Below are 17,007 nucleotides of genomic sequence, written 5' to 3' on the forward strand. Positions count from 1 at the left end.
GAGCCCGCACGCCGCAACGAAGCATCTCGCGTGCCGCAACGAGGATCCTGCATACCACAACTGGGACCTGATGCAGCCAAATAAATAAATATTTTTTTAAATTAAAAAAAATTAATCCACACTATGAAGAACAGACCTAACCTCTTCCTAATTTTTAAGTTCAGAGTCGGGTCAAAATATGTCAGATCAACTGTAATGTAATACATAAGCAAGAGAATCCATTTAGTATATAAACCAAGGGCATACAAAAAGGATGTTCTTAGCATGGATTCCTCAGAAAGCAAAGCCTAGGGCTTATCATGGATTACAGACCCAGGGAAGAGCGGGGAGAGGAGCGAGGAATGAGGTGTCAGATTATGTCCACATCAAGTTGGTCAGGGTCCAGTTTGAGTTGGCAACAGCCAGGGGTGAAAAGTGATTAAAGGCTCTGGGGAGAGTGAGGCCAAGAAGACCTGAAGTGGGACAGAAGAGATGTCTAATACAGCGGTTAAAGATGAAGTCAGTGTCAGAAAACTTAAGTAAAGCTTATGGAAATGGCAAGGCACAAAGTCCTAGTTTGGTGTCAAGGTATGACTCAATCTTGAACCAGTCTCTGTCCCAGTATCCTACTTTTAAGCATCCTTCCCGATGTGAGTGGATAAAGGCTAGCGTACGGGTTCAGTCCTAATAAATCTAACTTTCAGAGAAAAGACATTCACGCAAATAGTACCAAATGTATATTCAATGTCTGGTTCCCCCTATTTTATGGCAGTTTCTGATCCCCGAAAGAACATGGCAGATTGCAAGGGCGGCTATGACTCACTAGTGGCTAAGTGGGAGTAATAACTGAACAAAGATCTTGCTTACATACGGGGTTTCTGTTGTGGTAACATTTGATGAGAATAAAAGCGAGCAAGGAAGTTTGTTACACATGACCAAAACATAGCCCACCCAGTTTTCTACACAGAGGAGTATGTTAAGTCTGACAAAATAATAAAAGTGCAATTATATGAACAGTAGCTACTACTACAGATTCTTAAGATGGTTTTCATTTCATAGGGTAAAATTTATTTTTTAAAACACCTGAATGGATAAACAACAAGGTCCTTCTGTATAGCACAGGGAACTATATTCAATATCCTGTGAAAAAACATAGTGGAAAAGAATATGAAAAAGAATGTATATATATGTATACCTGAGTCACTTTGCTGTACAGCAGTAACTAACACAACACTGTAATTCAACTATACTTCAATAAAAAAATTGATTAAAAAACACTTTATAACCTTGCAAATGTTCATTCCATCTAAACAATAAAGAGGAAATGATCTGCTTTAATGCAGATTTAGATACATATGTATAATTACATAAAACTGCTATAAAAATCCCAGTTTGCAAAACAAAAAACTCCAGTCAAAACTTCTTATGCATTACAGATTCAACTTCCAAAGACTTACCAGCTACAGAAAACTGACAGGTATCCTGAAATTTGAATTACTTATGAGTAAAAATAAAAATAAAACTAGTCTTGCCATCCTTTTCTCCTTTACAGTGACTGCATTCTGCTGACATCTGAAATCTTGACAGTTATCTTTTTTTTTTTTGTTAACATCTTTATTGGAGTATAATTGCTTTACAATGGTATGTTAGTTTCAGCTTCACAACAAAATGAATCAGTTATATATATACATATATTCCCATATCTCTTCCCGCTTGCGTCTCCCTCCCTCCCACCCTCCCTATCCCACCCCTCCAGGCGGTCACAAAGCACCGAGCTGATCTCCCTGTGCTATGCGGCTGCTTCCCACTAGCTAGCTACCTTACTTTTCGTAGTGTATCTATCTTTTTTACTTAGGAATATTTTTAAATTTTATTAGGGACTTCCCTGGTGGCACAGTGGTTAAGAATCCGCCTGCCAATGCAGGGGACACAGGTTCGAGCCCTGGTCGGGGAAGATCCCACATGCCGTGGAGCAACTAAGCCCATGCGCCACAACTACTGAGCCTGCGCTCTAGAGCCTGTGAGCCGCAACTACTGAAGCCCACGCGCCTAGAGCCTGTGCTCTGCAACAAGAGAAGCCACTGCAATGAGAAGCACGCACACCATAATGAAGAGCAGCCCCCGCTCGCCGAAACTCGAGAAAGCCTGCACACAGCAGTGAAGACCCAACACAGCCAAAAAAAAAAATTTTATTAAAGTTTTTGATATACAAATTTATAATCAAATAATTCCACCTTGTAGACAGTAACCAGATTTTTTGTCATAGGTTTCTTGCTTGTTTCAGATCATTTTTAAAATTTTTTTGAAATATTGTTGATTTACAATTAGTAGTTTCAGATGTGTTAGTAGTTTCAGATATACAGCGAAGTGATTCAGTTATACATCTATAAATATATATATTCTTTTTAATATATACTCTTTTCCTGCCTTTTCTGTCCCCTTTAAATATCCTGGTAGACACAGGAACATCACATAACCCACCCTACGGAGAACAGACCTATCCTGGGAGTCTTATGCCCAGAGGAGCTCCTTCTTGAAAGGCAGAGCAAAGACCAAGAGAGCCATCAGAACTAGCTCTCCTCAGGCAGTGGCAACTGCAGGCCAAAGCCCCTCCAATAATCAGTTAAACTATGGTTTAACTATAGTTAAAATCACATCTAATCTTATCTTCTCTGAATATATCCTTGCAAGACCTTCAGAGCCTCTCCCAGTTCTACACCATTTTATGAGACATATGCTAAGGACTTTCCAATCTCTTCTTAGGGCAACAGGACAATATACATGATGTTTTTCAATCTAAAAGTACTGCTCGAGCACCTGTGAGCCTAACCCTCTGCTAGATCCTAACACATACAGATATTCTATACCTATAAATCCTTTGAACTATAAGGATAATTAGTTAGGATCCAATTCCTAACCCAAAGGGATTTTAAAAACAGTTGGAGAGACAAGACAGGTATTTGCAACTAGAGAATAAAGAGATGCGTGTGTCCTGGCTACACATACTGTTCTACCTGGACGGCTGCCCAACCAAACTGGTCCAGGAATCCCCCACCCTCATTATGGCTGCTGGGACTCTCTCTTCATCCTGCCTACCTCCCTTTCTATCTCACCAAGCAAAAGCAAAACAGTTCCTCGTCTCCACCCATATCTTGCTTTAACTGTTCTATTACTCCAGTGATGTAAGGTGAGGACTCTATAATGATGAGACAGAGTAAGCTGAAGTGGAGAGAGGAAGGAAAAAAGTTTCCCTCCCTGCTTTCGGGTGGGAGGTTGGGGGGAGGTAAGGGGTGGATGGACAGAAAGACAAAACTGGGAGAGGGAGAGCCTTCAGGAAACTGTGGCACAGCATCTGCTTTTCCAGGTTGTCTACCCACAAAGGGAAGCAGGTAGGATTATTTCATCCCCTTCTCGCCTCCAAGGAACCCCAGTTTTCTTCTCTACAACTGCTCATTCTCTCACCCCTCTAGCATCTGAATCTTGTTTAAAAGTCCCCCCCACCAAAATCTCAAATCACACCAAAATTCCATCTCAGTTCTTCAAATCCTCTCCCCGCTGTTTATGCAACAAACTCTCTCTACCAAGAGCAAGAGAACAATCAGAAAGGCTTAGAACCAGGGAATCCCTGGCCCCCTATCCCAAAAGGTAAAGGGTTAAATTTCTCGGCATTCTAAGGTAGAACTCCAAATTCACAGAATTATATGCCTAAATGTCTTAGTTAAATAATGTTATACACTTCAGAAACACCATGGATTCAATAAACTTTTGTAGGGACCTACTGTTGATTTACATGATATTGCTTACAAGGGAAAAAATGATTATGTTCTAAAATTTTGGTGAATACCTTAGACAATTCTGATTAACCTGGGCTAACACATTACCCTTTAGTATCAGAGATGCTCAAACTCTTTGGTATCAGGACTCCTTTACACTCTTAAACAACTGAGGACCCTAAAAAGCTTCTTTTTACATGGGTTGTAGCCTACAGAAGTTTTTTTTGCATTAGAAATTAAAGCTGAGAAACATATTTAAGTTTAAAATGTTATTAATTCATTTAACATAGCAAGATTACATGTTAACATAAATAACATTTAAGAAAAACTAACACTATTCTCAAAAATATTTATATTTATATAAATATATATTTACTGAAGAGTAGCATTGTTTTACATTTTTGCAAATCAATAATGTGTTATGCTGAACACTCGATAATTTATAAAGTCATATCAACAATTATAGAAGTCACATGGCTAAACTTAATAAACTAAAGAAAAACTGAGAACATACCATCTTCACAGTGCAGAAGTTAAGAGTTTCAAAAAGAAATGTGAGCCCCAAACCCAGGGCCAAGGTCAGGAAAGGACATGTTTTGTGACCAAAGCCGTTAAGGATCTACACCAAGGGTTGGATGGAAAGGTCCACAGGGACAAGGCAAATAACATAAATGAGGGTGTCCACCAGCTGGGGACCTGAAGAGCTCATGACCTTGTCAAAGGAGGCAGAAAGCCCAGCGATGCCAGATTTTCAGGTTGTTTAGGAAAAACTGCAAATCTGAATTTTCTTATGAAACCCCCATATTTTTAAACATTGAAACTACAGGCCAAACAAACATCTATGGGTAAATGTAGCCTACGGCACCCCAGTTTGCAACATCTATATATCACAAATTGTTTAATCTTCGGGAAATTCTTCCCAAGGAAATTTATCCTACAGTATGGCACTAATATTAGATCACCAGGAAACAGCACACTTAAAATATCATCAATGAACAGCACTGGAACAGAAGGTTGTTGTCAAAACAAGAAAAGCAAAACAAAAGCTATGGTGCCAAGAGAGTAAACAAGAGACCGGATCCAGTGGACAAGAATCTCTCTTTCTAGAAAACCGCGCCCTATATGGTGGAGTGGATGGAAATGGCTCATCAGGCCCTACTACTGTCTTGAGAAATACTCTTCATCCTGGGACTTCCCTGGTGGTCCAGCGGTTAAGACTCCAAGCTCCCAATGCAGGGGGCCTGGGTACGATCCCTGGCCAGGTAACTAGATCCTGCATGCGGCAAATAAGACCCGACGCAGCCAAATAAATAAATAAATAAATGCTTTAAAAAAAAAATACAATAAAATCCAACTCCCAGACTCACAAATCACCTTTCCAACTACTAATTGGGGCAAATATGAGAACGCGGAGCTTTGGAGAACAAGCACTAACAGAACAGTTATAATCAATCAAGAGACATTTACAGAGCACCTTCGGCCTGCAAAGCACTGTACGAGGCACGAAGAATAAGAAGAGGTCCCGGATTTCAAGTAACCACAGTCTCAAAGGGGAGGGGGACTCAAAAGACATACGATAAAGCTAAACAGTACAAGCATTAGAAAACAGGGAGGCATGAACACATAAAAGATGTCACCCAGGCAGTGACATTTCTTAATTAGTAGAAATAATAAAGCCTCCAAATTGAAAAGACAGACTACAGGAAGCAGGAGCAGGCTTGAAGGAAGGTTCCAGAAACCAGTCAGAAGGCTAAATATAAGGCAATTATGGTACTAACTAGGGTAACGGCAGAGAGAATAGAAAGGAATGTCAGGATAAAAATATTCACAAGAAAAATCAAGATTTGGCAGCTGACTAAATAAGCACAGTACATCCTCTGTAATAAATTCACTTATTAACCCACCAACACAACGAATGACCCCATTTCTTCAACAACCAAGGAACCAATAAATTAAAAGACATATAACCCAATCGCCATGGGTAGACCATATATGGATGCTCTTCAAAACAAACTCTGGGGAAAAAACTTCATGAAACAATTGGACATGTGAACACTGACTGAAACTTGGATGCTACTGCATAACTACTGTTAATTTTTAAGGTGTAATAATGGTATTTTGGTTATGTTAAAAATAATAAAGATATATTAAAAATACTTGTGGGTAAAATGGAATTTACTTCAAAATAATGTGGGAAAAAGGAAAGAGTTGAAGATGTGGATAGGACGGTATTAGCCATGGGTGAATGGCTTTGAGGGCTGGGCAACAGGCAGCCTATTATACTATTCTGTCTACTTTGGCATATCTTTTAATTCTCCATAACAAAGAGGTTTTTTTTATTAAATGGCAAATACAACTTCTACCTACCCCATGATCTTTTGTAAATTCTTGTTTTCCTAAAAGTGGAACAAAAGCATTACTGATCTGTTTCATTTATGGGTCAATACGTGAAGGTAAAGATTATTACTACTCTTAATTATTATTCATTCTATAGAATTTTTTATTTAATATAAGTATACATAAATTAGGTTTGGTAAAAAGTGAAATTCACCATCACACAAGATAGTTCTTTAATGAATTCTAAGCAGGTAGGATAAAGGGCTCCAGAACTCTACACTATTAACTTGCAAAAGAAATAATTTTTCATTTTTAGCTAAATATCACTCTCATAAGAAAAGGCACAATGCTCAAAATTAAACAATAGAATCATTTCAAGTCTGAGCCTGCAAAAATGCAGACTTACAAAGTCCACAAGAGAATAATTCAACTTCCCTTTCTACTTTTCTGTTTTGCTTTGTTTTTTATTTTACTAGTATGTTTATAGATACTGTGTGCTAAAAATAATTTCACCACAATGTAATGGAACTAAGGATTAATAAAGATTATCCTAACTTTTAGCTTGGTACTTGGCAAAGGGTTGATGTTCAGCTGCTGAATGGATCAGAAAGATTCCTAAGATATTGTGACGCAGCAACTTTTTGGGTGGAATGGTTTCTCATGGCACATTTCCTCATAGAGTACTGCTACCTCCATCTTTTTGTGTGTGGAGGGTTTTGGTTAGTTTTTTTTGGCCGCGCCATGCGGCATGTGGGATCTTAGCTCCCCGACCAGGGATCGAACCTGTACCCTGTGCATTGGGAGCTGGGAGCGTGGAGTCTTAACCACTGGACCACGAGGGAAGTCCTGCTACCTCTATCTTTAAAACGTAAGTCTAGATCCTTATTCAACATTTTGTTTATATTAGCAACAACTCCTAAACTGGAGATTGAGACAAAGAGCCCTAAAAAAAAAGTATTGCCAAACAAACAACAAAGACAAATTTTAAAAACATCAATAGTGGGACTTGATAGTTTTACCTAAACTTTATTCGTAATTAGATGTCTTATCTGGTATATCATATGGCATCTGATAATTTTATGGTGAATCCAGAATTCTGGGGAAATTCAAAACATTTAATTCGTATTAGCTATAACTTAATCTAGTAACCAGCCACACATACACATAACCCTGCATCCTCATTATATCAAATGTTAGTATCCAAGCAGTATTTCAAGCACAGTGATAAAGACTCTTTTCTTGAATTAAGGAAAACAGCTTATTTCTTCTTATTGCTGTACCAATAAAAGCATAAACAAGATAGATACATACCCAATGACAATGCTAAGATTTCACAAATTCTACTAGAACAGTCTAATTTTGTTCAGACAGGTTTACTAATATTACAGCTATCAAACAGTTCATTTTAGCAACCTACTAGCTTTTGCTGGTAAAACTTTGAAAAATCTGTATTTATTGCTATTTGATTATGTGCTATTAACCATGAAATAACATGAATTCAACCATACATATTTTATTACCTTTTTAACTTTTAAGAGACTTCCCGATTCATTTTCCCAGATACATTCAAAAGTAGTAAATGGTTTATACACTCAATGGCCACAGTACTTTTTAAAAAGATGGGGAGGAATTCTCTAAAATATCAGAGTACATAGGACACTGTTCTCCCCACTTTACTCTGACATAATCAGGGCAGACAGGCTTCCCGAGGAAGAGTCCCTTTATGAAATTAAAACATACCACATACTATTCTCCAGAGGAGTAAATTCTATTTGGGCAGAATTATTAGCCTCACTCAAGTCATTTCACAGCAGAGAGAATAAACCGATCTATTGTATATACCATAATTACACTTTGCATGACTTCCTTCAATTAAAATCTTTACTTAAAGTAGCATCCATATAACAGTACAGAAATTTTAAAAGTCATTATCTAATATGACCTAATGATGCCTTCTCCTAACAAGGAATTAGTCTGAAAATGACTTCATATATTTCAAAGCAATTATTGGCATTAGGCCCTCCCCTCAGCAGTATTACACAATACGTTTGCAAGAGAAATGTATGTACATGGGTCAACATCACTTAATTCTGCATCTATCTGATATATATATATATATTCTGCATATATTCATTCATCTACCAAGAACAGAGTACTCTGAACCTCCAAACAAGGACTGGATATACTTTGCTCATATTAGAACTCATTAATTACCTAAGAATCTTGACTAAGATCTGATGTCTGGTAAGCAATTAGAAGGAATAAAAAGAGTTTTAATGACCTTTCTGACAAGTGCTGGTTAAGATCAACATCTCAGACATTCTTTGCACTAGACTGGCAGTTATAACCCTCACACTATCAATTTATTATTAGGTTAAACATAACCAAACAGGAAGGAGTGGAAAGCCCCACAGTTTTACAAGAAAACAAGAAAAATATCTGCATATTTGTGTCATCTACAGCTAACTCCATCCATCTTGGAAAGTCTCTCCCACATGTACTAAAAAACAGGCCATTTCACAAAATACCACAGAAATCAGTGTTCAGGTTCATTACGATTTTGAAGTCTAACTCTCCAAATGTTTTCTACTTCAGAAAATTCTGGTCTTAAAAATCTTACACTTGGGGAATTCCCTGGTGATCCAGTGGTTGGGACTGAGCGCTTTCATTGCCGTGGGTGCAGGTCCGATCCCTGGTCAGGGAACTGGGATCCCACAGGACACACGGCCAAATAATAAGAGTAATAACAATAATAACAGCTTACACTTGGTGGGGCAGGGTAATAAAGAATTATAAGAGAAACTCTAAGTTAGTATATTAACGGTTGTCGTGTTAATTATACACATACACACACACGACAGAAAACAGAGGGCTAAAGAAGAAAATGGATTAACTGACCAAGGGATTCTCAGTACAATTTATACTAAGAACTTCTTTCCCTTTCCGGTTTCAGTTCTGTTGTTTAAAGCAGCATCTCTGAACAGGCATAGCTCACTGATCCACAGTCTCTCAGACTTGGAGGTACAGTAAAACAATTTTCACTGCAACGCTTGTTTGGAATTCACTGCAAACAATAGATGAGAAGGGAAAAAAAGCTTTTTTTTTTTATTTTGGTTTTTTAAGAGGAAAAAAGGAGGAACGGCGTATTTGATAAAATATGAACAATTAGTTTTCCGCCCCAACATAAACTTGTGATATTATTTTTGGCTTCTCTTAATATAATTTTTTTTGCCTTTAAAAATCAGGCATTAGGGATTTCCCTGGTGGTGCAGTGGTTAAGAATCCGCCTGCCAGTGCAGGGGACGTGGGTTCGATCCCTGCTCTGGGAAGATCCCACATGCCGTGGAGCAACTAAGCCCGTGCGCCACAACTACTGAGCCTGAGCTCTAGAGCCCGAAAGCCACAACTACTGAGCCCGCACGTCACAATTACTGAAGCCCGCGCGCCTAGAGCTCATGCTCTACAACAAAGAGAAGGCACCACAATGAGAAGCCTGCGCACCGCAACAAAGAGTAGCCCCTGCTCGCCACAACTAGAGAAAGCCCACACGCAGCAACAAAGACCCAACACAGCCAAAAATAAATGAAATAAATAAATTTATTTTTTAAAAAAATCAGGCATTATACTTTAGTAGTCAGTCTTTTTTGAGTCACATCTCTCTCTGACCCTTTACTAGAAAAAGGCATTTGTGGACACGTAATATTGTGCAAACAATTTCCAAACACACATAGTGAAAATGTAAAGAAATAGAAAGATAAAAAACCAAATTCTGGAAAAGTTGTTAACTGTGGTGGAGAAGAAAGGCATTAAAATTGGAGGCTGTTCACAATAGGCTTTAACTGTATTGGTAATGATTTATTAAACTGAGTGACAGGTGCCTAAGCGTTTTATTCTTTAAATCTTTTTATACACTATATTTTTTAAAACTTTGCTCAATTATTTTAACTGTAATCTGAATGCCTTCGGGCAGGGTATACACTCTCCAATTAGCCAGAGTCACCACCATTTCCTTACAGTAAATGAGGGTTCTTTAAAAGACAAAGAAACTGGAATCCTCATACACTGCTGGTGGAAATGTAAATCGGTGCAGCCGCTTTGGAAAACAGTCTGACAATTCCTCAAAATGTTAAGCACAGAGGTACCATATGACCCAGAAAGTCCACTCCTGAACATCTATCTAAGAGAAACAGAAACATATGTCCACAGAAAGACCTGTATACAGATGTTCACAGCAGCATTATTCATAATAGCCAAAAAGTGGAAACAACCCAAATATCCATCAACTGATGAATGGATAAACAAAATAGAATATGATGAAATATTATTCCACCATAAAAAGGAATAAGTACCAATAAATGCTATAACATGGATAAACCTCAAAAACATTATGCTAAGTAAGAAGAAGCCAATCATAGAAGACCACAAATTGTATTTCATTTATATGAAATGTCCAGAATAGGTAAATCTCAAACCTGGAGACGGAACACAGATTAACAGTGTGATAAAGATGTCATAAAATTAAATAATTGTGCTGGTAAATATAATAAAAACCATTGAAACTGTTCATTTTAAAGGTATGAATTATATGATATGCTTATTATATCTCAATGAAGTAGTTTAAAAATAAACCAAAGACATCCATTCAGTCTAACTTTGGCTCCCAAATTGTGGTCTGAGGACTCCTGAGAGTTTCCTAGAGCTTCTCAGTGGGTCTTGAGGTCAAAACTATTTTCATAAAATACTAAGACATTTGCCCTCTTCACTGTGTTGATATTTGCATTGATGGTGCAAAAACAACGGTGGATAAAACTGCTGGCACCTTTGGCACAGTGACGCCAAAGTATATTAGTTACTGACAGTCAATGCATTCTTTATCTCCATACACGCACAGCAAAAACAAACAAGCAAACTTTACCGTATGAGTTGTGGGCCAAACTAGTCACTCTTTTTAATAGAACAGCCTTTCTCCTAGAAACAACTGTCAATACCTATCGGAAAATGCATTCCCATTTCCAAACTCACAGAAACATAACTTTCATACCACAACTGTTTCATAAAGTGGAGGCTGCCACTCTCCATGAGAAATCACACCTCACTCCCTTTGAAAACATTTTAAGTATCTCAATTTTTTAGCCAGAGTGAGCAGCAAAGGCCTGTCTGGTGGGTAGAGGAGGGAATGAGGCAAAAGGCAGAAGATAAAACTTAGCCTAAGAAACTGTTTTGTCCTATCATGGTGACAAGCACTAGCATTAACATTTTATTATAAGATAAAATTTTAATGTTTTAAGACATAATTCAAACAAAATAAGGCTTAAAGAAGTATTTAGCTATTTAAAAAGGGACTGTTCTACATCATGGTATTATTGTAACTAGTGATAAAAGGGACTTAAAGGGCTCCTAAATGTGAAGAATCACACACTGAGAATTACACTTGTAAAAATCTACTAAGAATAGATAATGAATTAGTCACTTATTAGCCCTAAAAGATGATTTGTAAATATAGTGCTGAAGATTTGGGAAAGCCCATGGACCAGTCTAGAAAACTAAACTGGTTTAGTGCAAAAGGGTAATTCCAAAAAGACATTTAACGTACTACTAGTATAAGCAGTATGGCTCTGCAAGAGAAAACAAATAGATCAAATCTGTCAATGTGTATCTAGTACTATATATAGAAGAAAAAGACCGAACTGGTGGATACAAGTGTTTCAGTCCCTAGGGTGTTTGAGTAGAGTGCTGCGGAATAGAAAGAGTCTGTCCTTAATCTTCTCCATATTTAATAAAACGTCCCTTTGTTCTTACCCTATGTTCACAAGCAATGTTTTAACCTGGCTTCCCCAGTTGGTTGATACTACGGAGAAGCCCGGATGACAGGGATTAATATTTTGTTCACTGTAAACTTAAAATTAAGGGGCTATCTCTCTAACACATGGCATGTTAGTCCCTAAGACCCCACCAACTTTGGGCAAACTAGATAAAATAAAGTTTCTGACTTTGCAAAGCTGAAATTTTTCTAGAACTAGGTAATTTCTTGATAGGCATGTATACTCAAGTACTGAATATATTTTGGTTTAAACATTTTTTAGGGGGCTTCCCTGGTGGCCCAGTGGTTGAGAATCTGCCTGCTAATGCAGGGGACACGGGTTCGAGCCCTGGTCTGGGAGGATCCCACATGCCGCGGAGCAACTAGGCCCATGAGCCACAACTACTGAGCCTGCGCGTCTGGAGCCTGTGCTCCGCAACGAGAGAGGCCACAAGAGTGAGAGGCCTGCACACCGCAATGAAGAGTGGCCCCCGCTTGCCACAACTAGAGAAAGCCCTCGCACAGAAACAAAGACCCAACACAGCAAAAATAAATTAATAAACTAATAAACTCCTACCCTCAACATCTATTTTAAAAAAAAAAAAAATCCGCCTGCCAATGCAGGGTACGTGGGTTCGAGCCCTGGTCCGGAAAGATCCCACATGCCACAGAGCAGCTAAGCCCATGTGCCGCAACTACTGAGCCTGTGCTCTAGACCCCGCGAGCCACAACTACTGAAGCCTGTGTGCCACAACTACTGAAGCCCGTGCGCCTAGAGCCCATGCTCCACAATGAGAAGCCACTGCAATGAGAGGCCCATGCACCGCAACGAAGAGTAGCCCCTGCTCGCCGCAACTGGAGAAAGCCCTCGCGCAGCAACGAAGACCCAACGCAGTCAAAAATAATAAATAAACAAAATAAATTTTTTAAAAAATTTTACTTCCTTTATGAAGTTATAGCTCACAAACATACCATGGACTACAACTTGAATACAGGCCATAATAACAGTAACAGTAAGAGTCAAAGTAATAGCTAACTTTTTACATAAGGTTAACTGTATACCAGGCACTGCCACTTTACATATTTTAACTCACTTAATCCTCATAACAACCTATAGGCAGATACTACTATAATCTCCACTTTACTGAGGCAGAGGACAATTACGTAACTTGCTCCACATCACACATGTTAAGTAGCAGAGCTGAGGTTCAGTCCAGGATGTCTGACTCCAAAGTCAGCATTTCTTAATCTCGTTAGCCATGTACAATCAATTTTCTGAATTTTAAGCATCTTATTTTTCAAAACAGTTTTGAAATTCCACATATATAGCACAGCAAAAATGTTTCCCAAATTCCCATGATTAAGCTGTTAAGCTGAAAATGGTCTTCCTCATTTAACCATGACTTTTATTAGCTTTAATAAGCACAACCATCAAACCATGAAACTTTCAGAAGTTAATGCAAAATTAATCAGAAAAATATACAAACTATTGTTATAAAATGTATACATGTTCACTTTCAAAGTATACTAACTTAGGTTGTAAGTATACATACAAAACTAGTCATAGTTTTATATTAATAGGATTGGATACTATTCTAAAAACAAGGATATTGTAGCTTTTAAAGGAAAAACATTAATTTGAGCCTTTCTGACTAGTGATTTAGACTGACCAAACCACTTTTTTTAATGTTAGTTTCAAATCCCTGGCTCTCTGCTATTGGGTTGGCCGAAAGGTTCGTTCAGTTTTTTCCTTAAGATGGCTCTGATAGCACTTAGTTGTCTTTAACTTCATTCGAAACAATTTTGTTAGACTGTATTGTGACAGCTGTCATATCAGTGTGCATTTAAAAAAGACATTAAAATTGGTGAATTTTTGTGTAGCCATTTTAATATTGAAGATGGAAGGAAAGCAGCAACATTTTTGGCATATTATACTTTATTATTTCAAAAATGGTAAAAACACAACTGAAATGTCAAAAAAGATTCGTGCAGTGAATGGAGAAGGTGCTGTGACTGATCAAATGTGTCAAAAGTGGTTTGCAAGGATTCGTGCTGGAGAATCCTCGCTGGACGATGCTCTGTGGTTGGGTAGACCAGGTGAAGTTGACAGCAATCAAATTGAGACATTAATTGAGAACAGTCAGCGTTATACCACGCGGGAGATAGCCGACATACTCAAAATATCCAAATCAAGCGTTGAAAATCATTCACACCATATTGGTTATGTTAATTGCTTTGATGTTTGGGTTCCACATAAGTTAAGCAAGAAAAACCTTCTTGACCGTATTTCCACCTGCGATTCTCTACTTAAACGTACTGAAAACGTTCCGTTTTTAAAACAAATTGTGACGGGCGATGAAAGTGGATACTGTACAATAATGGGGAATGGAAGAGACTGTGGGGCAAGTGAAATGAACCACCACCAACCACATCAAAGGACGGTCTTCATCCAAAGAAGGTGATGTTGTGTATATGGTGGGACTGGAAGGGAGTGCTCTATTATGAGTTCCTTCTGGAAAACCAAACGATTAATTCCAACAAGTACTGCTCCCAACTAGACCAACTGAAAGCAGCACTCAATGAAAAGCGTCCGGAATTAGTCAACAGAAAACACGTAATCCTCCATCAGGATAACTCAAGACTGCATGTTTCTTTGATGACCAGGCAAAAACTGTTACAACTTGGCTGGGAAGTTCTGATTCATCCGCCGTATTCACCAGACATTGCATCTTCGGATTTCCATTCATTTCGGTCTTCACAAAATTCTCTTAATGGAAAAAATGTCAATTCCCTGGAGGACTGTAAAAGGCACCTTGAACAGTTCTTTGCTCAAAAAAATAAAAGGTTTTGAGAAGATGGAAATATGAAGTTGCCTGAAAAATGGCAGAAGGTAGTGGAACAAAAGGGTGACTATGTTGTTCAATAAAGTTCTTGGTGAAAATGAAAAATATGTCTTTTACTTTTACTTAAAAACTGAAGGCACTTTTTGGCCAACCCAATACAAGTATACCTCCTATAAAACCATAACTTGTTGTATGGATTAGTCATTCTACAAACTAGACGGTAATTAACCTTAACTTTGTAATTTATGCTTTCCCTCCTATTTTTTTCTTTTAATGGAGTCAACATATACCACTGAACTGCTACATCCCAAAATTTCTGTTTTCCCTTTTCACCTTGATATTACATTAAAAGAAAAAGTGCTTCTCATGAGGTGGTCTTCTGTCATACTAGTAATGTTCTTGTTTTTAATCTGGGCGCCAGTTATAGGACTGCTCAACTTATGAAAATTCATCAAGCTATATGTACTTTTCTGTATGTATAGTATGTACTTCAATAAAGAGTTGTTTTTTAAGCAGCTGTGCTTCCTAACTTTACTTCACCAAAAGCCATTACATACCAACCTTATTGACAGTTGTCATTTCTAAAAGTTTTTTTTTTATCAGACAGTACTCTACAGCACTGAGTTAATATTCAATCTCTGTTTTCAGCACACGTAAAAAAAGAGTCATCCAAGATACTCTATGGAACCAAAAAGTGCTATTTAATTCTTTCACAAATCCCTAAGATTTAAAGGTCTCTAAAGGAAAGAAAACATTTTTTAAAAAAGCTTCTATGTGCTCATTTTATTCTCACAATTACCTCATCAGGTACACACTTGTGGATGGAGCCACAACGATACATCTCCCACCCCAAATGCTTTCCTGATTTGACACTAACTTTCCTCCACCCTAAGACAGATGAGTCTATGTTTCCTCTTCTTGAAACTGTGTAGAGCTTTATACCAGACTTGAGCAAGAAAATGTGACAAAAATGACACCGTGTGACTTCCAAGGTTAGAATATCAAAGGCGATACTTCTTCCACCTGGCTTTCTCGTGCTCTCAGGACGCTTGCCTTTGGAACCTGCCACCAGACTGTGAGCAGGCGTTCTGCCCACAGCCCCAGAGACCTCTCCAGCCAACAGATGGCACCAACTGCCAGACCCAGGTGAGTCTTCGAGTCTTCCCAGTAGGCCCCAGACAGCATGGAGCAGAGCAAGCCGTGCCCGCTGCACCCTGTCTCAATTCCTGACCCACAAAAACCAGGAAATAATGCACGGTTATTGTCGTTTTAAACCACTAAGCTTTTGAGGTAATTTGTTACACAGCAACAGAAAATGAAAACACTTTACAAATAAAAAACACAGGTAGATAACCATGCCAGTGAGTGGCAGAGCCAGAATTTGAATCCATCAGCCTGTATAAAAAGCCCATATTCTTTCTACCAGAGGGTACTGCCTCCAAGTTTGTTCAGAGTCGCCCACATTGCCAAAGAAAGCCATAGTCTTCAGATTGGAAGCTCTAAGAGCAATAAACAGCCCCCAAATTAATGTTTTCAATTAACACTCAGGACAACAGGTCATTCAGTTAGTAGGCTCAAAATCCCAGCACCTTTCTTGACACATCTATACCCTTCCCACCCTAATAATGGCATATCCCAGAGATGCTTAAGAAATATCTCTACATCAATAACAATAAACCTGAACATTTACAGAACACTTTACAAAGCACTTTAACAATCACTAATTTGATCTCACAGAGGTGTGAGACAGGTAAGGCACGTATCTTACAGATAAGGCTCAAAAAAGTTAAAAATATATACTCCAATAAAAAATAATTTTTAGGGCTTCCCTGGTGGCACAGTGGTTGAGAGTTTGCCTGCCAATGCAGGGGACATGGGTTCATGTCCCGGTCCGGGGAGATCCCACATGCCGCGAAGTGGCTAGGCCCGTGAGCCGTGGCCGCTGAGCCTGTGCGTCCGGAGCCTATGCTCCGCAACGGGAGAGGCCACAACAGTGAGAGGCCCGCGTACCACAAAAAAAAAAAAAAAAAAAACAAAACTAACTACAATAACATAAGTAGGGATTCTATTGCAGATTTTCTGACTCCAAGGCCAGTGCTCTTTTCAATGCAATTCAACTTGAAAGAACCTTTATGGAGTACCTTCCGGGTATATTTCCATATACAGCACTGCTCTACAAGTACTCTGAAGCACCTACTTTGTGCAAGGCATCGTGGCGGGCACCATGTGTTCTCCACTTCCAGGATCGGCACAAAAACATCTCTGATAGAGCTGA

The 17,007-nt window shown here is 38.6% G+C and overlaps 1 protein-coding gene across 3 annotated transcripts in view; it reads right to left on the reverse strand.

The window, feature by feature from the left end:
* KIF13B (kinesin family member 13B) overlaps positions 1 to 17,007 on the reverse strand; it is a 187,805-nt gene that overhangs the window by 151,409 nt on the left and 19,389 nt on the right. The gene's annotated exons all lie outside the window — the stretch shown is intronic.

This window comes from Lagenorhynchus albirostris, chromosome 7 (genome assembly GCF_949774975.1).
Source record: "Lagenorhynchus albirostris chromosome 7, mLagAlb1.1, whole genome shotgun sequence".
NCBI classification, from domain to species: Eukaryota; Metazoa; Chordata; class Mammalia; order Artiodactyla; family Delphinidae; genus Lagenorhynchus; species Lagenorhynchus albirostris.